We start from the raw sequence: 25,224 nt of genomic DNA on the forward strand, positions 1-25,224 counted from the left end.
TGTATCAGGAGATTCATTCCGTTCCCACTTCCCGACGCTTTTATTCTTAACGCACACTAGAGGGAAGCTTTTATTAGACTTGATTTCAGGTAATAAGTCACAGGCTGTTTTATATATTATATCGATACACGTTTACAGATACAGATTAACTACATAGAAGCTGAAATTTCTAGCATAAAGCCATTGACTGTGTACATAAAGTATGCTGGATTTTCTTACAAATGGAGTAAGAAAATAATTAGCACAGCCAAGGGCATACTTACCATTTAGACGATTTGTACAGCTGCCATGGTGTCTGTGTTAGACATTGTTTAGATTTTCCCTTTAAAAGCGCTACAACATTACCGGAAGAGGTAGAAGGAGATTAGTTATATTGCCTTTCTCTAAGTCATAATGTGCTGGAATACGGGATGGCAAAAATCAGAATCCTCATCTTCACCTCGATGCACCACTGTATGCACCAGAGAGTTGTATTTTTGCCATTACATTTCAAACTAATAACATATGATTCAGATATACAGTACAGTGCAAAAGTTTTAGGCAGTTGTGGAAAAATGCTTTCAAAAATTTAAGTGCCAACAGATTTTTTTTTATCAATTAACAAAATGCAAAGTAAATAAACAGAAGATAAATCTAAATCAAATCAATATTTGGTGTGACCATCCATTGCCTTCAAAACAGCAGCAATTCTTCTAGGTACACTTGCACACAGTTTTTTGTTTTTTAACATTCTTTTATTTATTTCGACATTTTACATTTGAATAATCAAAACAGCAAAGTAGCAAAACTTGTACACAGGTTTTGAAGAAACTCGGCAGGAAGGTTGTTCCAAACAGTTTGGAGAACTAACCACGTATCTTCAGACACCTCCCTGGTGTTATTACATGATGGATAAGTATCTGCCTGTATTTCTCAGCATTGAGGACCCCATTAATCCTGACCAAATCCCCAATTCCATTTTCTGAAATGCAGCCCCAAACTTGCAAGGAACCTCCACCATGCTTCACTGCTTCATTGTTGCCTGCAGACACTCATTATTGTATCATTTTCCAGCCCTTTGGCGAACAAACTGCTTTTTGTTACAGCCAAATATTTAAAATTTTGACTCATCAGTCCGGAGCACCTGCTGCCATTTTTTTCCCCCCAGCTCCTATGTTTTCGTGCATAGTTGAGTCACTTAACCTTTTTTTCACGTCGAAGGTATGGCTATGTGGCCACAATTCTTCCATAAAGACCACTTCTGGCTAGACTTCTTCGAACAGTAGATGGGTATACGTGGTTCCCACTTGTTTCTGACAGTTCTGAAATGATAGCACTGCTGGAGATCTTCTGATTTCAAGGGAAGTAAGCATGATGTGTCTTTGATCTGCTGCACTGTTTCCTTGGCCGACTACTGCATCTACAGTCCTCAATGTTTGCCGTTTCTTTGTGCTTCTTCAAAAGAGCTTGAACAGCACATCTTGAAAGCCCAGTCTGCTTTGAAATCTTTGCATGGGAGAGACCTTGCTGATTCAGTATAACTACCTTGTGTCTTGTTGCTATGCTGTGTCTTGCCAATGTGGAACTGTGACATGAAACGGTATTCCACAACCTCATCTTTGTATCAGAGTTTGGCTTTTCCTCACCCAGTTTTAAGCCTTCTACACAGCTGTTGCTGTTACAGTTAATGACTGTGCTTCAACCTACATCTGAAAATGATCATCATTACCACCTGTTTGGTATAATTGGCTAATCATACACCTGACTATAATAATACAAATTCCATGACTTTGTGCAAGTGTACCTACAAGAATTGATGCTGTTTTGAAGGCAAAGGGTGGTCACACCAAATATTGATTTGATTTAGATTTCTCTTCTGTTCATTCACTTTGTATTTTGTTAATTGATAAAAAAAAAAACCTATTAACACTTTTAGTTTTGAAAGCATTCCTACTTTGCAGCATTTTTCCACAACTGCCTAAAACTTTTGCACAGTAGTGTAGTAGCAAGTGTAAACTGGTGAACATGATATTCCTAGCACTGATTCTCCACTTAATCCATGGCATGGTATGGTTACTGTTTATCTGTACAGATATGTCCTTACTTATCTTTCCTCTTTTCTCAACTTATCCTGAGATTTGTTGCGCGATATCACCAGCTTTAAAAAAAAATATATGATTTTGTGATACTCCGTCGTGCCGATGTGTGGCCACCCAGTGGTTGTGATAGGAGTTCAGTAGAGCTCAAGGGGGAAAATGTCACTGCAGCCTACTACAATTAGAGGACATGGTCATGTGACATAACATGTGGATAAAGCACCACATAGGCCAAATTAACGCATAGGAGTGACAGAGACCGGCAGCAGGGGATAGAGGAAGATTTCCGAGGTGCGTACTGTATATTTAAATTTTTTCATGGTGGTTTTATTTTTAACAGGTACACTTGCTTTATAAAAAAAACTACCTGAAGCCACACAACCCCTTTTATCCTTAGTTTGTTGTTCTAAGACTAGGTTCACACTACATTTGGCGATTTATGTTCGATGTGACCGTTTATAACGTTCTGCCCCAGACGTCCAAAACTCTATTCAATTGCATAAGTCTGCCATTGACTCCCATAAAAAAATAATTATAAATATAATGCGTGGTGTGTGGCTTTTTGTGCATATACTTCTATTGAAAAGCACAGTCATCTACTTTTTTCAATATAGTTGATGCATGTGTATTCCAATACTGGCCAAATGCCAAATGTATGTTAAAAAAAATTGTTATGGATCATAGTCAATGAAAAACAAGTATTCTTCAGGATAGGGTTAAACCGTCTGAGAAGATTTGGTCCCCCTGGATAACTTATTATCACTGAAATCAATATGTGGGTTCCTCAAATAAACAAGTAGTTTGACAGTGGGAACTCTTCATAATAAGCTTTATTCATTATTCAGATTAAAATACTCTGGGTAATTCTTTTGAATACAAATACCCCTGACACAACCCGGGTTGAATCATATAAGCAATCCACAATAATCCTCTGGAGTATCCAGAAAATGATATCTAGATGGCGTGGTACCATACACCACCTATGGACAAACTGCAGGGATACAAAAATTTCTATCACACACAATTAGGCCGTATTCACACGAGCGTGTGCGTTTTGCCCATGCAAAAAATGCGGCGTTTTGCGCGCGCAAAAGGTACATAACCGGTCCGTGTGTCAGCAGCGTATGATGCGTGGCTTCGTGATTTTCCTTCCTGTGGAGGCCAGGTGTGAATCTATCCTAAGTTCGCTATATTGGGCAGATAGGAACCAATGATTATACAGTACATTAAATACCTGCAGAAATGGCTATTGGCTCTCATTTTGGTCGCACTTGTTGAATAATTTATGAACAATTTCATTTATTTAACAGTTAAATTGAAAACAATGGCTCTAGTCTGGTAACAAATAAACCATTTTCCAAGGGATAATTTTATTAAAAACAAAGACGACTTTATAGAATTCAGCTGGGGATGAGACTGATAATGAGACTGATAAATACGTTATCACTGGCAGGTTAATGTGATATCACTAGCTGCCTTGCTCTTGTAAATTGAATACACCATTACCATTTTCATAGAAAGGCCAAAATCTACATACGACATAGAGAGTAAAATATGACTATGCAGAAGTGCTTAATCCAAATCCCTGTCTGACTGCTGTGACTACGTGTTATGCCCGATATCTTGTGTCCTATAAAGCAGGGAATAATATGTTATAAATAATTTGTAAAGGTCTAGAACAAAATGGAAAGAATAGCGCTACATAGGGTGAGTAAATTCAGTATAGAGAGATACGTGATCAATGGTTTTAGATGCTCATCTTGACATGTTGTGCAACACTTTCGGCACAACTCTATATTCAAGTGTATGTGATGCAAGGATGCCGCAGGATTCTCCTTTGGAAATAGTGCCCACATCACCGGGGATCTTGGAGCTTCTTTATCCCAGTAAGGTTTGCGCCAAACGAGTACCTTTTCTTTGGACTAAGATTCATTTACAAATACTCCAGCCCCTCTGACTTATAGATACTCCTTAACATGTACCAAGAAATAGAAGAAATAAGATAAGGCAAGAATGGAATATCTGTGGATGATCAGCACTCCCTATTTATCGGACTTCGCTTCTTTTAAATCCTATTCAATGTGCATCAAAGAGCAATATCTTTAAGTAGGCCTGTTAACAATAATTTGTGTACAATTAAGTTTTTAACTGAGGTAATTACAGGAGAGCCACGGCTGAACGTGATCCTAATGAAAGTCATTATTTCGTGTTTAGCCGGCGTTCTTATTTAATTTGGCATAATTGTGATGCACAGAAGTAACTGAACTGTGCTGACGCCTAATTCATTTTCCAGGAGAGTTCTCTTGACAGTCTAATAAAGTGCAAGGAACATTAAAGAAGGTTTGGCCATGATTTAACCATTCTCATTAATATACATAATATATAAGGTTTTCTCCAGAAAACAGAGTTTCAATACAAGATGTGAATGACTTGGGATATTAGCTGTTATTTATTCTTACAAGATCTTACTCCTTTAGAATTGTGGCAGAATTAAGAGGCTTACTTCACGCGGGGTAAATATTTATCTTGTTGCCCTAGCCCTGTATGTACAGTATATCTACCCGGTAGCAAATGCCCTGCTAGCTCCCCACCTCTTTAACTACATCACTGCAGAGTGTCCTGGTGACTTTTCCCACATTGAGATCAGTGATTCTATAACACGTTTAGTTGCATTGATCACGCTGGTTTGACCCATACAGGCTGTCAACTGAAAATCGAAAACATAAACTTTTTTTTTTGCTAACATTCTTTGTACATTTCATTATTTCTCTTCAAGAATATTCCCAGAACCACTTTAAAATGTTAAAGGACAATTCCACCCAAAGCTAAATTCACACTACATAGATGTTGTAGCGGATCATTTGGCTTGAATACTACACATAGGGCAGGGTGAGCCAAAAAATGTACAACTAAGGGTGATATTTTGTGTCACTAAGAAAGTTGTTATATTTCGTACCTCACACAGGAGTGAAGTGAAATAGAGCTCTTCCATGTCTGTTGGAAGGTAGAGTCAGATGAGAAGTTTGGAGAGTGTGCTTGGTTTATTTGCACAATGGTGCTACATTTTTGGATTATAAAAACTGCATTTGTAGCACTACGTTTAAAGGGTATGTATGTATGTATGTATGTATGTATGTGTGTATGTATGTATGTATGTATGTATGTATGTATGTGTGTATGTATGTATGTGTGTATGTATGTATGTATGTACTGTATGTATGTATGTATGTACTGTATGTATGTACTGTATGTATGTATGTACTGTATGTATGTATGTATGTATGTGTGTATGTATGTATATATATATATATATATATATAAAAATAATACATACGCATGAATCAAATTTTTTAACCAACCGATGTTCGCACTTGTTCTGCGCAGCACATGATCAAAGCTTTATAGTTGTATAGATGCCCTACTACCATTCATGGCTGGCATCAGTTGTGGACACTTGGATGAAGTTAATGTGGGATGCTTGTCTACCACACTTTAGGCATGACAAGCATAGCTAATGCTTATTAGATTGCCATGCACCCTTCAAGGCCAGTGGCCTTGGCATGTGCCCAAGTTTGCTTGGTGCTGACACTTGTGCTACTAATATTGAAGACTGAGAGCAAACACAATAATACAAATACAAAAACACACAGGACCCAGTTATGTAGAGATATGTTTCTTGGAATGCAGCTTAGGTCCTGTTCACATCTGGGTCGGAGGCTCCATTATTTTTGCATGCAACACTATTTTGTCTTGCAAAGTGATGGAAATCCATGACGGAACTCCAATGAAACCCATTCAAATCAATGGGTTCCGTCGGGTACTGTTGTTTTTCGTCATGGGAATTATCCAGCTATTCCATTTTTCCTGCTATTCTGCTCCTCTGACAGAGTAACGGAGATGTGAACAGAGCCTTAATGACACGGCCTAAACTACAATCCAATCAAGTCTATGCTGTCCTCAGTGATATTTACCCCTGAGTAATTTATATTTTATACACCGTGGGACATCCTATTTTGCTGTCAAAGCGTCCGGCCCAGCATTTACTTTTTTATATCAATAAATTATATCTATATATAATATTTATTTATTCTCAGTCTAAGGGCTCGTTTACACGAGCGTGTGCGTTTTGCGCACTCAAACGCTGCGTTTTGCGTGCGCAAAAGGCACTTAACAGCTCCGTGTGTCATCCCCGTATGATGCGCGGCTGCGTGATTTTCGCGCAGCCGCCATCATTATGACACTTTGTTTGGACGTGGTGCTTTTCTGTTTGCATTCAAAGTTTGACAGCTGTTGCGCGAATTACGCTCGTCCCACGGAAGTGCTTCCGTGAGGCATGCGTGATTTTCACGCACCCATTGACTTCAATGGGTGCGTGATGCGCGAACAATGCAGAAATATAGGACATGTCGTGAGTTTTTCGCAGCGGTCACACGCTGCGCAAAAATCACTGACATTCTGCACTGCCCCACAGACTAACATAGGTCCGTACAACACGCGTGAAAATCACGCGCGTTGCACAGACGTATATCACGCTCGTGTAAACGAGCCCTTAATGTGATTTACTTGAGAGAAACATAGCTAATTTAATTTGTATTAAAATATAATGGTATTTTATTATATATATATATATATATATATATATATATATATATATATATATAAAATAAAATACCATTATATTTTAATACAAATTAAATTGGCTATGTTTCTCTCAAGTAAACCACAGTTAGACTGAGAATAAAAAGCAGAAAACAGAAAATAAAAGCTCTATCAAGTGTCCCTGTAGACCGGTGTGACACTTAGAGACACTACGGTATGTTTCCCACTATATGCAAGTGTAGCATGGGAATTGTGCCCTTATTTTGAACCAGTAGATGTTGAACTCTGATTGAAGTTTAGAGTTGAAATTTTAGTAACGTTTCCAAATCGTTTCATATCACTATTGTTTTTCCAAAGTTCACTGAAACCGCACATTAGGTGGAATTTATCAAGCACTCTACGCTAGTTTTCTGGCATAGAAAAGTGACATTTTGGGAAAAACTTAGCGTCACTTCTCTTTTTGACTCCACTAACTTTAAAAGTGGGTGGGGCCTAGCAGGATGGGAGGGGGTCACACTTGCCCTGACAAATTTACTATGATTTACACCAGAAATTGGCATAAATGATAGCACAAATTTACGAATTCGGCATCTCTTATTCCAGCTCTTTTTAGATTAAGACTGGCGTATGAAATGCCAGTCTTAATAATTTGCCCCCATTATGATCTAGGTTAAAATTAATTGAGAGGACTTACCTGTTCAGGACCGTTATCTGTATTCCAGACCGGAGTGGCTATAAAGAACTCTGAAAGGACCCGACATGTCTGTACATCAGACAAAGTGCCCATTGATTTCAATAAAAATCTGTGTAATGCCACATATCTCCAGCAGTGGCACTCCCTGCAGGAGAACGAAACATTTTCTGCCAGGCTGCCACACAGATTTCCTAGCAGCGGGATACCCTGGGACACTTTCTAACAAAATAAATTGTCATAAAATGAAAAACCTCTTTAAAATTAAACATTGCACATACCATAAAATTAGGACATTAAAGATTGAAACGACTTTAAATAACATTTTAGGAAACTGTATGAATAGCATAACCCTTATATATCTTCATTAATGGAATCACTCCCACTGGACGCAATAATTGGACTAAGTATGCGGCTGTATTTTGTGAACTGTGGACAATCAGAAATGCTAAATACCATAGAAGATCTGCCAACACAATGTATGTAGTTTACTAATGTAAAGAGCCCTGTCCATTTCAAACAAGTTTCCATAACTGTGATGCAGTGTTTATCCAGTTTCTTGCCTTCTGCCCCATCATATAACCTACAGGTTTGTTGCATGCTTGTCCCTGGGTTTCCTTATGCCCTATCCACATCATGTTTTTCGTACTATGTTTAGCTTCTATGACGGGAAAAGCTCCCGGTGTATACGTTAAATGTAGGCTGCGGCAGATGACTAACAGTGACATCCGTCACCCAAAGACTATTATGACATACATTTAACGCATTCATCATGAAAAGATTTTGGAAAGCTGATGACATATACAATAAACAAATGCCTATGACAGATGCCATACAGCATTCTTGTTAAAGTATTACGTATGGTTTATATTTTTTTTACGGGATTCCGTTGACTATGCTATTCCATATCTAAAGAAAAAGGTAGACAAACGTGCACCAGTATGACGGTGGCCAAAAATACTCTTTTGGCCTTCGTCAGGCTAGTGGAGCCCAATAGACACATTTAGCGTGTACATCAGTAGCTTTCCTGGTGTATACGCTCATCGTAGGGCAGACAACTGATGTGAATGGGAGCCAGAGCAGAGAGGGACTACAAGGAATGTTTCTAGCTCTGGAGAAAACCACACATCCATTGATTTAAATAAAAACTGTGTAATTCTTAATTTCACCTGTGGTGGAGCTGCAGGTAAATTAAACACTTTCTGCCAGTTTCCCCACAGATCATAGCTGATTGCTTACTGTCCCAGAAGCGAGACTCCTTAGTTTATCATTGGTGCATATTCATAACAAAAAGGGCTTGTCCAATGAGAACTCCTCCTTTGAGTAAGAATATTTAATATAAGCACTTCCTCTAATAACGATCAATTAAACATAATCAATATTGTTACATAGATAATATAGGTGGTTATCCTCTTTAAGTAAAATAACTTATTTTCTGTGATGACTTATTTCCCGAAGTATATGGAATAATTACTTAGAACCATCTGTATTAACCAAAACAGGAACAGATGTTGTTTTCTGTGAATTAATTTCAATCACTTGCTGGAAGAGACAAATATTCTAACTATCTTGTAAAAATGTTAAAAAATCATGACACACTATTATATTTCAGCAATTAACTGGTTAATATTATGGTATGTGCACACGATAACTGCAATTACGTCTGAAATTACGGAGCAGTTTTCAGGAGAAAACAGCTCCTGAATTTCAGACGTAATTGCATGTACTCGTGTTTTGCGTGGCGTCTTTTACGGACGTAATTTGGAGCTGTTCTTCATTGGAGTCAATGAAAAACGGCTCCAATTACGTCCCAAGAAGTGTCCTGCACTTCTTTTGACGAGGCTGTAATTTTGACAACGACGCGTAAAAGGACATGTCGTCGGCACAGTACATCGTAAAGCCCATTGAAAGTAATGGGCAAATGTTTGCCGACGTATTGGAGCCGTTTTTCAGACGTAATTCGAGGCGTAAAACGCCTCCATTACGTCTGAGAATAGGTCGTGTGAACCCAGCCTTAAAGAGGTTCAATGAGAGTAGAAAACATGGCTGCTTTTACCCAGAAACAGTGCCACTCCTGGGTTATGTTGAGTATTGCAGTTCAGCCTTAAGTGACAAAGGCTGAGCTGCTATACCAGACCACAACCTGTGGGTAAGAGTGGTGCTGTTTCTGAAATGAAACAGCTCTTTTTTTCCTCATCCTATACAACCAGTTTGAAGGACTTCTTAGTGGCTCACTAAAATGAGAATGACATGTACATAAATACTTTTCTTTAGGCCTCTTTCACACTGTGTTTTCCCTGTATGGTTGACGCATGCATCGGGAAAGCTCCTGGCAGATACTCAATCATACCCATAGGCTCCCATTATACTGGGGTTGTCAGGACAACCCCTTTAAGTCTGTCCCCAGAATGATATGACTGATAACAGTTAACAATATATAGCATTTTACTGCAGAGCAAATTAGAATTTAGGATGTGTGTGCATTTAATCTAACGAGTGTTCTCACAAAATCATATCCAACATATTGTGTTATTAGTCTTGAAATATTCTGTTGTTATGCCTTAGGTATATATGGGAGAAACGGAGATTGTGGGTGTTGGCCCGAAATGTATTACCTATGAAACATGCATATTGTGCTAAATGTATTTTTCTAGACGTTAAGCAGTGGATGGTGTGCGCAAGATATTGATTTCCAACTATAAAATGAGTGGGTGATCAGTATTACTACAGAATATAGTATATGGATATACTACACAAAAGCAAAATATATTTCAGTGTGTGTATATTTATATGGCTATATACCATTCCCTTGTGAAGACCTCTTCATGGCATTGCACACCTGGTCTCCAGACCAATATCGGACGATCATTGCGTCCGATACAAAAGTGGGACCCTTCGCTGAAGAGGACAGACCTCCATTCCAGCCTCCATTGCCGTCTTGCTGTTCACCCTAATAGACTTTGAGAGCAGTGGCATGTGGTCAATGGAACACCTGTAGCTGGACATCTGGCTCGTAGCCCAATGTCGTGCAAACACCTTCTAATGGTTTGTGTCAACACTGGTTGCCTCCCTAGGCTTGGGAGATGACATTCACCTTCACTTGCAGTACAGAATGGATCACTACACTCCATTTTTCCAATCGTACGATCCGTCCGTGCATTCATTGTTCTCAAAACCTCCGGGACAAGCAACGTTGAACAGCGCTGACATCTCGACCTCGGTGTGTAGCAATCTGCCGCAGTGATAAACCAAGGTCTCTCAGTTCAAGGATTTTGTCCCTCTCAGTTTGCGACAACTGTCACGTTGACGAACATGAGGCATCACACAATCATCCCACACCACTTGATCTGAATTTTGAGGTTTCATGTGGCTAAAAAACTGTGCTTTCAATCTGGATTTTATGCCTCCCACATGCCACAGATTGGAGCTAGGTGCTTGAAAATTTGATCACTTGCAGATCTTAGCGACACCTGCTACTACCTCTTGCACAACCTTACGGCTTGCTTGTCTGGTGTTTCAATTTCAATGTTGAGGAGTGTGTGTATATGTGTGTGTATATATGCATATATATATATATATATATATATATATATATATATATATATATATATATATATATACAAAAAAAGTAGAAAAGCAACACCACCCTGTATATTTAAGGGTACAAATTCTCACTGGACAACTGACCAGTGTCTTGAGTATTAACCCAAAAATCCAAGTATGAAGTATCACTCCAATGTCAGTGAAAAAAAGTTGAGGATCTGTTTATACACAAAGCGCAACGTTTCAGCCCTGCTCAATGGGGCCTTTCTCATGGCTTGATAGGCCCCATTGAGTAGGACTGAAACGTTGCATTTGTGAATTAACATATACTCAATTTTTTTCACTAAGATTGGAGCGCTGCCTCGTACTTGGATTTATGCTACATATATATATTAGCTGTGTTTTTGTGAGTTTTCCATTTCATTCTTAGACTGGATTCACACGGTCCGAACATGCTCGTGTGAATCCAGCCTTACAGCGTATCTGATGCATTTATGTTGGGTGGCCAGATGTTATATTAAAGCCTGTAGTGAAATATAAAATGCACTAGATACAACTGTGTTTTGATTTGTGGCGTTTTTGAGGCAATTTTGTGGTCAGTGGCGTTTTTTCCCAAGCACAGTTTGCTCCAATTATGGAGTTTTTTGAGGCGTTGTTTTTTTTTTTCCATAGGCTTTTCTATAGGACTTTAAAAAAAAAAAGCCAGAAAAAAAGCTTGTACAAAATGACAGTAAATGAAAAATGCCACCAAAAACGCCACTAAAAACACCATAGGTCCAGGATCACCCACACCGTTTTTATGCAGTTTTGTATGCAGTTTGTGGCTCAGTTTTTTCAATTACAGCCAGAAGCGAATCCAAAAGGTATGGAAGGTTTAAAGAAAAGACTAATACATGTCCTTTCATTTTGTGTCCACTTCTGTGTTTTGGCTAAAAAAAAATGTGCCAAAAACTGCATCCAAACTGTATGTCTGATCCTGGCCTAAAATAAGTGTTTTTGATGCAGTTTAAATGACAAAAAAAATAAACATCTGTGTGCGAAGGAGGTCTTAAGATGCTTTTATGCAATGCCACTTCTTAGCATTGGTTGTAGTGAACATAGATGATATTGTGCTGCAGAATAATTCTCCCAGTGACCAGTCTTTGCACTGAGGTGTGAATTGTACAGCGTGGCACTACCGGCTGAGAACATCGGCAGGTGGGATGTGTGCCCAGTGTATGATCTCTTTCCTCATGACTGAGGCACTTTGACGATCAATCTTATCTCAGGGAAAAGCGGAACAGCTCATTTTTACTCCGCAGATGTGCAGTGATTGGATTAAGCAAGTCTCGCAGATGAGGCTGTTAATGTCTTAATTTTTTTTCATTAGCAGCATCAACAATCATTATACGGTGCATGACACTGCTATATAGCCATAAGAAAAGAGAATCACTAATTCATGGCTGGGGTATGGGTGGGGGATTAAAGGGAAATGTACCCTTTGCTGATCAGAACCGGATTATAATAAATAGTCTGTTAAGATTTAAGAGATTGGAAAAATAATATGTACCCTCCTGCCCTGTTAGAAAGAATAAATTAATTTTAAAATTGATCTGCTTTTGACTTCTCTTGCCTTCTATTCTCTCTTTTTTTTTCTGGCCAAATACAAGCTGAAAGACTATGAGTAATGCGATTTGCTCATGATATGTTCGATACAGAATTATTATCTATGCATGTTTGATACAGAAAAGTTTTTTTTTCTTATATGATCACAGGCAATTTATAAGCGATCTGTTATTGGAGATGAGCGAATTTCCCGAAATTAGTTTCGGGTCAGATTTTGTCGAACCGGCCGTCAGATTCGATTTGGTCCAAATAAATTCATTGCGAATCGAAAGCGCTCCGATTGCCCTGAAAAGTCGTGCATTCGATTCTCAGGTCTGCTAGGACCGTATCCAACTACATTCAAGCTCTTTAATGCTAAGAGCAATAGTAATGTCAAAGTGACAGCAACATATCTGGCTATGGGTGGTAACAAACAGCCTGTACAATCTATGCTATCCATTTTTTTTTCCTTTTTAAAATTTAAAAAATATCACTTGGACGCAGACTGCAATATTGCAGCCTTAGGCCTCATGCAGATGAACGTATTTTTTTCCTCCTGTAAATACTGGCGTAAATATGTATTCCACCAGTATTGACGGACCCGTGCCCGTAAATACGGGTCCGGTGTCACCAGTATTCCACCCGTATTTACGGACCCGTTTTCGCACTAATCGGCAGCCCCTTCTCTCTATCAGTGCAGCCCCTTCTCTCTATCAGTGCTGGAAAGAGAGAAGGGGCAGCCCTTTCGGGCAGAGTTTCCACAGCGATTGTAAGTAAAAGAAGTTCATACGTTGTTGTCTTGGTGACGCGTCCCTCTTTTGACATCCAGTCCGACCTCCCTGGATGACGCGGCAGTCCATGTGACCGCTGCAGCCTGTGACTGGCCTGTGATTGGCTGCAGCGGTCACCTGGGATGAAATGTCATCTCGGGAGGCTGGACTGGAGGAAGAAGCATGTAAGTTAACTTTTAATACTATTAACGCCAGCGGTAGTCACTGTCCCGGGTGCTGAAAGAGTTACTGCCGATTAGTTAACTCTTTCAGCACCCTGGACAGTGACTATCCCCTGACGTCGCCTAGCAACGCTCCCGCAATTACGGGTGCACACACGTAGCCACCCGTAATTACGGGAGCCCCATAGACTTCTATGGGCCTGTCCGTGCCGTTATTACGGCCTGAAATAGGACATGTTCCATATTTTTCAACGGTGCGGGCACCTTCCCGTAAGCATACGGGGAGGTACCCGTGGCCAATAGAAGTCCATGGGCCCGTAATTCCGGCTCGTAATTATGGGAGTTTTTACGTTCATGTGCATGAGGCCTTATAATGTATTACAGCCCTTGATAAAGCTATACGAGTATCGCGTGTCGGGGCGCTTCTTTAGAGCCACTTGACTACATTTCTCTCCATGGGTAAGGCACTTTGCTTTTTGATACTCTGATGGGACTTTGTCTGTTAGCACTTTTAGTTGGGGAACTGCATGATTGGCAGACCACTTTAGAATTCTCCATCTAGATGTAACTGTGTTTTTCACACATCCACGCATACCTCCTTCTTCGGCGGATATGCCATTTACCCTGCATTGTACACGTTCTATACTTGCATGAACCATAGTTCTCATTTATGACATTTACAATGTTATCCACCTGTTCCAAATAGGGTATCGTTTAATATAGATCTGTTGTACAAGTGAATATTTGATCTTTAACAGTGTGTGATCTTCTCGTATTAGCTAGGTTATAATTTGGTGACCTACTATTTTATAGTGGCTTTTACATTTAAATCCAGTTTTGGATCCTCTGTATTTTTACATTGTTTACGTATTGTATTAATAAAGAATTAAATTTTCTATTTTCATATCATAGTAGTACATGACTCCTTGTTCTCTTCTGTGTATATGTTAGTATTACAGCCCTGTATAAATGCTTCAGGCATTACAATACGCCAATTTTTGGGAGCACTCGTCTTAGCAATTAGATATATGCAAAACAATTAGTGACGTCACATTAGACAGCTGTATCAGTAGGCAGTGGCACGCCACCAGCACAAGGATTTAAATTAAAATGAAAATCTATTTATTTGAAGAAAAATATTTTCACTTAGACACAGACTGAATTATCACGGCACTGTAAAGGATCTGCCAGACACAGCTTCTGTGTCGACGCCCGTGGTTACTCAGTCTGCACCTGCTCCTAAGTCTGATAGAGTGACTCCTTCTACCACTCAGGCTGGGAGGCTGAGGAGTGGGAGAGCCTATCACAGCCTGGCCAGATGGAGCAAGCTCCCGCCCTCTGTTAATTTATACCTTCACTTCCTGCTTCTCCTTTGCCTGTGATTCTGCTTGTTTCCTGGCTCTGCTGCTGCTTGTACTATTTGTCCTCTGCTTCATATTGACCCTGGCTTTACTGACTACTCTCTTGCTCTGCGTTTGGTACCTCGTACACTCCTGGTTTGACTCGGCTCGTTCACTACTCTTGTAGCTCATGGTGTTGCCGTGGGCATCTGCCCCTTTTCCCTTAGCTTCTTGGTACCCTTGTCTGCCTGTCTGTCGTGCACATAGTGAGAGTAGGGACCGTCGCCCAGTTGTACGCCGTCGCCTAGGACGGGCCGTTGCAAGTAGGCAGGGACTGAGTGGCGGGTAGATTAGGGCTCACCTGTCTGTCTCCCTACCCCGTCATTACAGGCACTGTATAAATGCTTAATGGAGAACGGTACGTCAATTTTTGGTGGCACTATTATTCGCAATTAAATGTCTACAAAGCAATGAGTTATGTAACATCCGTATCAGCAGACAGTGGCACGCTATCCGCACCACGATTAATAAAATTGAAGATTTGTAAGTCATGTGATAAAGACTGGTGATTCACAAATTAGTGTAAGAATTGTATAGCTGCAGCTGCACTAACTCATAGCAATGGCTGCCTGTTTCTGCCTAACTAACACACTGACACTGACTGACCCCTATCTTTCTCTAAAATGTATCATATTTTTGTAAATCTATCGATCTATTCTCTATTCTCTTCTCACTGTGAAACATTCTCACTGACACTAGTCCACTAATTCTCTGCAGCAGAATTTTCTGGTTGGGCTGTTCATAATGGCTATGACTCATATGATTGTCATCCACTGAGTCATCAGTGATCCACACCTATACCCCTCATGATTTACTGTGCTAGAGGGAGGGCTTCCAGCAAGGCATTATGGGGAAGTCCGCTCGGTCGCCACCCAAAGCCATGTGATTCTTTTGATCTGTAAAATAGGGTCTGCCATTTTGAGTGATTTGTGTGGGACGAGGTACTCACCTTGGTGATTGAGTTTTTTCACACCTGTGGTTTTTATTTCATTCTCCCCTCAGTTTCCATTTCCACCTGTCCTTACTTGATGGGCATAAGGGACATTGACATTTGTGTTGTGAATACATGAATAAGGCGAGGAACACACACAGAGTTATGATACAGTTGTTCGTGAGGATTTTTTTTTTTTTTTAGCTACGTTAAGGAGTGTACACAAAAGGAAGGAGATGCATCAGTCTATTCTATATACCTATCCTTCCTTTTTGGATACAGTACTGGCTATAGCTAAAAAAAACTGAGCCAAAAACTGCATCAAAACTGTGTATGTGGTCCTTGCTTAAAGGCGCAGGCGGTACCATGCATTTTAGTCTGTATGGAGATAGGAGGAGTGAGCTTCTGCCAGATACCTGCAGTACTGCTTATGTCCGCAACAAATAATAACAAATTTATTGATTTCTCCAAAAACAAACACCTGAGGAATGGCTCATAGACCAAGAAGAATTGCTAAGCGTAAACAATTCATGATTCCATCTTATTAAGACACCACAATGCCTTTGACTTTTCTTTTTGATGACTTGTTTTTTACTCACATGGGTGAAAATGATAACCATCAGACATTAGACGTATGTACTACTTTTGTTTGTGAACCACTGTAACATAGCAGAGAATTTATAATTCTGCTTTACATTTTTTTTCATAAAGGACTTAAAACGGGATCCTTTACAATCAGTCATTGACATTAAAGTTCTCCAGGTAGTCTACACGTCAGCAAATGTAATATTCTCTTTTCCTTTAAAATGCATCATATTGTTTTATTTAAATTGGTACCAATTTCTGTGAAATGGTAATAGAGTTGGAGTGGGGTCGCTAATACATTACCAGGGTATATAGTAAATTGCAGGATGGTTTTCAATCTTCATAGGTTAAAGAACAGCTCTGAAAATCATCAATGACCTGGAAGGGCTATTAAAGATAGAGATAACATTATAATATTTCATACAGGAGAGATACAATGTGGCTCAATTATAAAAACTAGTGGAAAAGAAAGTGGAATATTGCCCACAGCAACCAATTAGATACATCTTGTCATTTTTCTAGTGCAGGTTAGTAAATAGAAGCAATGATCTGATGTGTGCCTTTAGGCAAGACCTTAGTTTTACTGTGCATTAGTTTTCATATGGTCTGTCTTACACCAAGTATATGACGCACTTCTTGTAACCATAGGGCATAGCAATGTCCCATTAATTTCATAGAGTTATTGTATGTGATTTGCTTTAGCTCTCAATAAAGTCAATGGAAACTGAAAACCAGATTGAAAAGTTGATTGAAAGTGATGTAATTTGTAACTGAACTTTTCAATCTGTTGCCAACTGACCTTAAAGAGGTTGTCCGTTTTTGTTCGTAGGGTTCCCTGATAATTTGTTGATCACAGGGTGGTTTGATTTTTAGTGATCAGCTGTAATCTGTGGTGAAACTTAGCAACAAGTAAACCGTTCCCAACAGCACCACCACAGGGAAAATTAAGAATTACACGGTGCCCATTTAAATGAATGAACTGTCTGTTTAATTCACAGACATGCTGGGTCCTCCAGACTGATAGATGCTCTTTGTAGGCGATTTCTGGCTTAAGTCAGAATTCAATAATTTAGTATTTCAAAATGGGTTTGATGATGTCAAAATGTATCTTGATGGATCTGGGTTTTTTTTTTTTAACGCCTTAATGACCCAAACATTTTTTGTTTTTACATTTTCGTTTTTCACTCCCCGCCTTCCAAGAGCCATAACTGATAAACTGTTAAGCTGACCCTGATGGAACTAATGTGATCTGATGCATTTAGGCCTCAGTTTAAATCCCACAGGAAATAATGGAAATAATCCACTTTTGTTATTTTTACTAACAAAAAGTGAACTCAGAGCTTAAAAAGCTATGACTAACAAGCAAATATTATATACATATATAAAAAATAAAAATAAAATTTCAATAATTGAGTTCTACTGTACTATGCTGTTAGTTATTTGGGGATCTTCAGATGTCATTTGCCGTTTCCTTCAGTCCGATTAGTGGACAAGTCTACTGTGCGCAGGAAAATTTATTTCTGAAATTGGGGTTGTCACTTGGGCTGTATGAGTTGCTACATGTATGCAGAACTCAGACCAATGCCATGATAATAAAATGAATGGATGTTCATCTGGCTCGTCTATCTCGATCTACCACATAAATATAGCATTGGCAGCAGCATGGAGGAGATTATACAGCAGTAATGAGCAGTGTAGCTGAGAATCCAGCACACTGGATTAACATAGAAATCTTACTATGAGCAGCTGCATCACATGTGTGTTTGTCTTTCTCCTCTCTCTCTCACTCTGCCCCCTCTTCCACTCCCCTCGCCATAGACTTCTATGGGCAGCTATTACCTGATCCCTCAGTGAGCTGGGAGCCCCTCTTGTCTAAGACCAGATGGATAAACTCGCAAATTCAGAGTGAGTGAACTGTTTAGCATGGAGGTGGTGGGGGAGAAAATAGTCTGATAAATAGAGAAAGAGGCATTTTTCTCTAATAAGATATATTACAAAGTTTCTTATATTCACTTATGCTATTAGATTATGCAGTGCTTGTTCGAATTTCTGTCTCTATTTAAGGAAGTTTTCACATTGGTGCATTCTGCAGGCATAAATACCAAATTCTATCGTAAAGATATGTTTAAAGAGGTTGCTTGTGGTATTGCAGCTCAGCTTCATTTGCTTCAATGGAGCTGAGCTGCAATACCAGACACAACCCAAAGACAGGTGTGGCACTGTTTTTGGAAGAAAGCAGCCATGTTTATCTCATTCTGAACAACCCCTTAAACGCAATATGGTTTAAAGAGGCTCTGTCACCACATTATAAGTGCTCTATCTCCTACATAAGTAGATCGGCGCTATAATGTAGGTGACAGCAGTGCTTTTTATTTGAAAAAACTATCTATTTTTACCACTTTATTAGCGATTTTAGATTTATGCTAATGAGTTGCTTAATGCCCAAGTGGGCGTATTTTTACTTTAGACCAAGTGGGCGTTGTACAGGGGAGTGTATGACGCTGACCAATCAGCGTCATGCATTCCTCTCCATTCATTTACTCAGCGCATAGGGATCCTTACACATTAACAATACTGAAGTGTTTAGACAGTGAATAGACATTCCACGGGATGTCTATTCACAATCCCTGCACTTCGTTACTCTGTCTGTGGTAGTTACAGCAAATGACAGGTTACAACGAGATCACGCTTCCTCTGCTGTAACTACCATAGAAACAGTAACGAAGTGCAGAGATTGTGAATAGACATCCCATGGAATGTCTATTCACTGTCTAAACACTTCAGTATTGTTAATGTGTTAGTATAAGACAGCACATAAGGATCTAGCAGGATCCCTATGCGCTGAGTAAATGAATGGAGAGGAGTGCATGATGCTGATTGGTCAGCGTCATACACTCCCCTGTACAACGCCCACTTTGTCTAAAGTAAAAATACGCCCACTTGGGCATTAAGCACAACTCATTAGCATAAATCTAAAATCGCTAATAAAGTGGTAAAAATAGATGTTTTTGTTTTTAAATAAAAAGCACTGCTGTCACCTACATTATAGCGCCAATCTCCTTATGTAGGAGATAGGGCACTTATAATGTGGTGACAGAGCCTCTTTAAACCATATTGCGTTTAAGGGGTTGTTCAGAATGAGATAAACATGGCTGCTTTCTTCCAAAAACAGTGCCACACCTGTCTTTGGGTTGTGTCTGGTATTGCAGCTCAGCTCCATTGAAGCAAATGAAGCTGAGCTGCAATACCACAAGCAACCTGTGGACAGGTGTGGTGCTGTTTCCGGAAGAAAGCAGCTATGTTTTATCATCCTGGATAGAGATGAGCGAACTTATGAAAAGTTCGGTTCGGCTAGTTCGCCGAATTTCACGAAAAAGTTTGATTCGGACCGAACTAGTTCTGACCGAGCCTGTAATTTCCGTGCGCCGAGCATGGTACTGTCCAGGGTGCTGAAAGAGTTAATGGGCTGCACTAACTCTTTCAGCAACCTTGACAGCACCGTGCTCAGCGAGCGGAAAATACAATTTTAATGTAATAAAAAAAAGAAATAAATACGTTCATACTTACATTCCTCCTGTCCGGCCTCCAGCGATGACGTTTCATCCATGTCGCCGCTCGCTGCAGCCAATCACAGGCTGTAGTGGCGGTCACGCACATCACGTGACCGCCTCTGCAGCCAATCACAGGCTGCCGCGGCCTCTGCAGCCAATCACACGCTCCTCTCCTGAAATATTCTGTGCTGCTGTGAACTCTGCTCTTACCATTACGTAGCTCTCAGTCTGTTACCTCTCCTCCACTCCTGTCCTCAATAACACCTTCACATGATTGGCAAGTCACTACCCCGCACAAGATCCGCACGCTCATCTCCTGAAATACTCTGTGCTGCCTTAAACTCTGTGGACAGGTCAGGATCCTGTTTCTTTTAAATGCTGCTGGGGAACCCGCTTGATCCACTATATAAGGCTGCGCCTCCATCCTCTTCTGCCCCAGTCACTTATTCCCAAGCACTGTAGCGCAGCCTTATATAGTGGATCGAGCGGGTTCCCCAGCAGCATTTAAAAGAAACAGGATCCTGACCTGTCCACATAGTTTAAGGCAGCACAGAGTATTTCAGGAGATGAGCACGGCTGGGCACGGGCAGCCGGTCATTTTTCCGAGCCGTGCTCCCATTATTAAGTATAGGAGCACGGCCCGTAAAATAAAAAAATAGAACATGATCTATCTTTTTAACGGCACGGGCACCTTCCCGTGAGAAAACGGGAAGGTACCCGTGGCTAACAGAAGTCTATGGGCCCGCTATTTCGGGTCTTAATTACGACCCGTAATAACGGGTATTTTTACGGTCGTGTGCATGAGGCCCCGTAATGACGGGTGGCTACATCTGTGCACCCGTCATTACGGCAGCGTTGCTAGGCGACGTCAGTAAATAGTCACTGTCCAGGGTGCTGAAAGAGTTAACTGATTGTCAGTAATTGTTTCAGCACCCTGGACAGTGAATTCCGATCAGAATATAGAGTAACCTGTAAAAAAAGACGTTCATACTTACCGAGAACTTTCTGCTTCCTCCAGTCCGGTCTCCCGGCCGTTGCCTTGGTGACGCGTTCCTCTCGACATCCGGCCCGACATTCCTGGATGACGTTACAGCCCATGTGACCGCTGCAGCCAATCACAGGCTGCCGCGGCCTCTGCAGCCAATCACAGACTGCAGCGGCCTCTGCAGCCAATCACAGGCTGCCGCGTCAGGAAAGAAGGTCGGACTGGAGGAAGAAGAGGGACTCGTCACCAAGACAACGACCGGGTACGTATGAAATGATTTTTATTTTATTTTTAATCAGCAGCCTCTTTTCTCTATCAGCCGCGAACCGAACTTTTCCCGATGTTCAGACCGAAACCGGGTTCGGTTGTCCCGGTTCGCTCATCTCTAATCCTGGATAACCCATTTAAGATCTGAACAAGGTAAATACAATTCGGGATTAAACAATTATTTTAGGGATCCTTTAAATCACAACTCCAAAGTCATGAAAACTGTACGTATAGAGATCACACGGATCAAGGAAATACAACATTACCAGAGAATAACAAAAACACATTTCAAGGTCACCTCATCAGAAACTGGTGATGATACTAAAAGCCCATCCTTCAATGTCATAGTATACATAGAAACTACTGCACCATGCCTGCAGAAGAAAACACAAGTCACTTAAACAAATGAATATTTAACTATCAGAGGAGAAGCCGCGTGACATCCCTGCAGACTGTCCTTCCTATAGAGGTGCCTCCATTAACCACGATGTAAAATGTTATAGTTCCAACTATTACTTATATATAAAATGTTTCCCTGGAGGAATATCTGTTTTTTACTTAAAGAATCCCTGTTTTAATGACTGAGTAATTTTTCCCATTAAATTCTTTACTATTGTGAAGTTTGAATGAGTAATACAAATCTACTGAACAATACAAGGACGTATGTACTATACTATCACTGAATAAAGACAGGTAACTTTTAATAAATTCATGTCTAATATAGCTTGAAATATAACAGTACAACCCTCAATGCTAACTGTAATACTGCTCTATTGATGATTAAATAAATTTATAGCACAAAGTTCATCAGTTATGGATGAACACATCACTGGCTGCTAAATATAACAGCAATAGATAAACTTCATTAATTATTTAGAACACTTTCCAGTTCTAGAAGGGTGTTGTAAAGGTTTTGCCTGACAGCTTCTGTGTCGACGCCCGTGGTTAATCAGTCTGCATCTGTTCCTAGGTCTGCTAGAGTGACTCAATCTTCTACCACTCAGGCTGGTAGGCTGAGGAGTGGGAGAGCCTATCAAAGCCTGGCCAGACGGAGCTAGCTCCCGCCTTTGGTCTACTTATACCTTAATTTGCTGCTTGTCCTTTGCCTGTGATTCTCCCGTTTCCTTGCTCTGCTGTTTCTGCTGTTATCATTGACCTCTGCTTAAAGGGAATGTGTTGCCAGAAAAACATGTTTTTTTAAAAAAAAATAAACATTTAGTGTGTGGGTGATTAAACATTGTTCAAATTTTTTTTCTTTTTTTCACGAGTCAGGAAATATTATAAATTAATTCTAATTTATAATACTACCCATTTTTGGTCACTAGATGGAGCTATTCCCAAAATTGCAGCTTTGCAAAATTGGGTAAAAAGCCCTCGCTCTAGTGAGCTCTCAGCACCCCCCCTCCTTTATCCTGGCTAGTGCCGGGATAAACGAGGGGTTTGAACGGTGTAACCTCCTACACTGTGTGTCGCCATTTTTGGAGCTAACACACAGTGTAGTAGGTTTACATACAGTAGTAAACACACACAAACACGAACATACATTGAAATCTCTTACCTGCTTCTGCCGCCGCGGCTCCCTCCGGCCCGTCCGCTCCGTTTGCTGCCGCTGGTCCAAGTGCACAAATCCGGAAGCCGCGACCGGAAGTAGTAATATTACTGTCCGGCCGCGACTTCCGGTCCACAGGAAAATGGCGCCCTATGGGACTGTGGCTGCCGTTAATCGACACACACAGAAATGGAACAAAAAATGGCAGCCCCCATAGGGAAGAAAAAGTGTAAAAATAAGAAAAAGTAAAACACAAACACACAAATTAATATAAACGTTTTTAATAAAGCACTAACATCTTTAACATATAAAAAAATAATTTGTGATGACACTGTTCCTTTAATATTGACCCTGGCTTGACTGACTATTCTCCTGCACTGCATTTGTTGCCACGTACTCTCCTGGTTTGACTCGGCTCGTCCACTACTCTGTTGCTCACGGTGTTGCCGTGGGCAACTGCCCCACTTCCCTTGCTTGTGTACCCTGTCTTGTTTTGTCTGTCGTGCACATATTCAGCGTATGGACCGTCACCCAGTTGTACGCCGTCGCCTAGGACGGGCTGTGCAAGAAGGCAGGAACGGAGTGGTGGGTAGATTAGAGCTCACCTGTCTGTCTCCCTATCCTGACATTACAGGTGTATTGAAATATTACATGTCGGTCATTGCATCATCCAGTAATAGCTACAGATGCTAATCCAATAAAGGGTAGATCCAATAATTGACACATACCATATTGCTTACCCAATTGTTCCCCCGTCAAGGCCTTAAAAAAATAGGTCGGCCACCTTGATGTCTGAAATGTAATAGAGAGACAGTCCATGCAGCTGTTATGGGACTGTCTTTGATCTAAAGTATAACTCCAGAAAGAAAAAAAAGAAACTTAAAGCGTAGTTAATTTTTCAGGTGACTTTTCAGAATAAGATGTCATATGTGTGTACATGGGGAATAACACTATTTCTGGCCATTATATGACTTGTACTCTGCATTTTTTTTTATCAGTTTTCTCCTCTGCAGGCTCTATCTCTAATAGTCAGTTTTCTCGGAGCTAGATGTCTTCTATACATTGCACACAGAGAAGAGTGGAATCCTGCTCTCCTACCTCGATCTATCCTATATATATATATATATATATATATATATATATATATATATATATATATATATATATATATAATAGAAGCTGAAGCAGCATGGAGATTATACAGCAGTAATGAGCACTGTGGCTGAGAATCCAGCGTTGGGGTTACATATACCACTTACCAGCTGCCTGGGTTTTCCTCTCTGCTGCTGCTCCCCTCTCCTTATACTTCTATATGCAGCAGCATCTGTGTGTGTGTCTCTCTCTCTCTCTGTTCCCTCCTTATGCTCCCCTCCCCTTTCCATAGACTTCTAGAGTCAGCGTGTCTGTGTCTCTATCTCTCTTTGCTCACTCCTCCGGCTCCACCTCCGCTCTCCATAGACCTTGATGGGCAGTGTGTCTGTGTGTCTTTCTATCTCTGCTCCCTCCTCCTGTTTCCCCTCTCCATAAACTTGTATTGGCAGGCAGTGAAGAGACACAACCCCACTTTCTGCAGTCCGCCTCCTCTGCTCTGTGACTGGAGATGGATTTTCCTTGACAACAGGGGGTGGACAGAATATTACAGGAAGGGAGACACCTAGTAGTAGTAATTTCACGCAGAATTAGAATGCATAAAACTAAATTTCAACAGTAAGTAAATAACAAAGTTGATATATATCTGGTATATTATTAGATTAGCATAAGTTGTTTGACAAGTTAGTGTCCAATTAGGCTTGTATGGAGTTCCAAAGTTTCATTTATATGAGAAATACTGGTATAAAGTCTGTGCTGATGTCATTTTCATTATTCTTCTCATATAATGGATCAGAGCAGTGAAATTGAAAAACGCTGATGTGAACTTAGACTTAAAGGCTATGTACACCTTTGACATCAATTTTTTTAAAGATAAAATTGTGCATCAGTGTGATTGGTGCAATTTCCTAAATACATTTTATTAAAAAATATTGTAACTTTTTGAGATACAACTGCTTTGTATTGAGTATACTGAGCAGCTGTATCTTGTTCTGAATCCTGTATCTGTCAAGTTCGTGGGACCGCTGGGTTCAGTGTCAGCGGGTCCTGCGTGTTTCCGACACGCAGGATCGAGCTGTTATCGATGACATCCAAGTTCGTGACTTAGATGTGATCGATTACAACAATAACTAACCTGCTAGTAGACAGTTACCAGGTAATAGCAGATTTCTTCCCATGTTGCATAATGTATATAATTACAGGGTTTGTCGGTCCTCTAGGTAGGGGTATGGCAATTTAATCCTAGTCCAAGCACAGTTACTTGCAGTATACCATTTAATAGTAACAGGCATGGTAATTCAGTCCAGGAGGGTTTCAAATGTCCAAAGTGTGGTTGACATTAATATCGTTTTTCCATTCATACAATATGTATTTCCAGGGTAGGTGCTCCTATCGTGGCAGTCCAATTGCGGTCTTGAGCTGA

At 40.3% G+C, this 25,224-nt stretch overlaps 1 protein-coding gene across 2 annotated transcripts in view; it reads left to right on the forward strand.

Annotated features, from left to right (window-relative positions):
* The window catches only part of RAP1GAP2 (RAP1 GTPase activating protein 2), a 669,125-nt gene that overhangs the window by 306,040 nt on the left and 337,861 nt on the right, over positions 1-25,224 (forward strand). The window lies entirely within an intron of this gene.

The sequence above is a fragment of the Rhinoderma darwinii genome, chromosome 2, assembly GCF_050947455.1.
Source record: "Rhinoderma darwinii isolate aRhiDar2 chromosome 2, aRhiDar2.hap1, whole genome shotgun sequence".
NCBI classification, from domain to species: Eukaryota; Metazoa; Chordata; class Amphibia; order Anura; family Rhinodermatidae; genus Rhinoderma; species Rhinoderma darwinii.